This window comes from Limulus polyphemus, unplaced genomic scaffold, assembly GCF_000517525.1.
Source record: "Limulus polyphemus unplaced genomic scaffold, Limulus_polyphemus-2.1.2 Scaffold83, whole genome shotgun sequence".
NCBI lineage: Eukaryota > Metazoa > Arthropoda > Merostomata > Xiphosura > Limulidae > Limulus > Limulus polyphemus.
Window position 1 is genome coordinate 525,906 of NW_013665693.1, and position 2,044 is coordinate 527,949.

The following is a 2,044-nucleotide window of genomic DNA, read 5'->3' on the forward strand; positions in this document are numbered from 1 at the left end:
GAAGTATGTAAGGATCAGGCGTGATGTTAATTATTTCAAGTGCCTAATACAGAAAGTATAATACTTAGAACATTGAAACTTTGAAGTATGTAAGGATCAGGCATAATATTAACTATTTCAAGTGCCTAATACAGAAAGTATAATACTTAGAACATTAGAAGTGACATAGCTGAAGTATTCCAGGAAGATCCTGTGGTCATAGATCGCACAACAGCAATAGAAACAGATGTAGACCATAATGAGTTCTCCTATTCTACAATTCTTAGTAAACGATGTTTTAGTTTGGAATTCTTGGTCGGATGCAGAGAGTGGTGTAGTTGGTTTGGTACTTGCATTTGCCAATTCATTTTCCAGATGCTATATTCCATCACTTATGTTTTTTTCTATCTATTAGATTTTTTATGCTTCTTAAAGTTTGTTATTACAATCTTACTGCACTTTATAGATGCCTTTCTGTCCTTTGCTGATATCCTTTTGCACTTCTTCAGTTTTGTCATTGGAGTCTTTCTGCATGTAATAGATGTATTTTTGTACTACTTAAACTTTGCTGTTAAAATCTTTTTACTCATCTCCAATAGCGTATTTGTTCTTGATTTCAATTAACTTTATTTTTGTTTTTAATTCTTCTTTAATTCTCATATCTCTCTTTTTCAACTCCTCTTTTAAAATTCTTTCTCTTTCTTGGTCTTCCTTTAATTTCTGTCTCTTTCTTTCTGTTTTCCTTTAATTTTCTGTCTCTTTCTTCCTGTTTTCCTTTAATTTTCTGACATCTTCTTTTCATTTTCTGAAAATTGTTCTTGATCTACTTCTAATTTTCTGTTTCTTTCTTCGTGATCTTCTTTTAATGCTCTGTCTTTTTTGCTTGATCTTATTTACACTTTTTCATTATTTCCAGCAAAATTCAATCTAGTGTGGATTCGGTTCTATTTTCATCAAAATAATCCCACTCCTGACACAGGAGTTTTTATACTGTGTATATTTTTGAACGAACTCCTTTTGATTATTTGGAAAAATAATGCAAATTTTATTCTCTTTGATAAAAACAAAAGTGTTTATTACCTACAACGTGGAAATTCTATAAACGGTGTTCACGGATAGGCCTAACTCACAAATGAAACTAAACAACCACTTACTTGCAAATTGTACTTTTCTGAAACACAAATTCAACGTTTACAGTGCTGAGCCGGTTGGCTAACATTGTACAAGACTAAACACACTAAATAACTAGTTAACAATCGCATATATTCCACTCTCCCTCTCTTTCTAGTCTAACTTTATATTATTCAACACTATTCGAGACACTCAGGAAATTTCTAGGCGTCATATGTCATCACTACATCTCAAGGAAACTTGAGACGTTTTGTCATATCTAGAACTCTTTCTGGAAAGGACAATATAAACATATAAATTAAAATATTAATATACATCTTAGAAAAAAACAACAACTAAGGAATGAAGTTTCCCTAAAATGGACTAGAAATGACAAAACTATACATGACTCATGAATGGTGCAAAAATAATTAGATCGATGACAAAACTATGCATGACTCATGAATGATGCAAAATAATTAGATCGATGACAAAACTATACATGACTCATGAATGATGCAAAATAATTAGATTCTCAGTTTATATACTTATTCCATAATTTCAAATGTAACAAATTCTTATGATCTGGTTGTTTTTTTTTTCATTTTCACCTGAAGTGTTTGTAACATTCTCATAACTTTGTAAGTCATATTTTCAGGCGAAGATGACTTGAAGTTAAAAGAGCTTTTTTGTGAATTGCAAGACCGGAGCAAAATTGTGGAGCATTAGGTTAAATGAAATGAAAATCAGTATTATAAGCAAAACGTATATAAAGAAATTAAAAACATTGATAGATCCAAATAATGAATTGCATAACATATTGGTATAAGTGCAATCGTTGAAACTTATGTAAACAGAAACACATTGAATTTTGTTTTGGGGTGATTTTTACTGCTATGAGGCTAAATCCTATCCCCCTTTCCTTACTCTATCTTACTGGGCGCCACTACTGCTA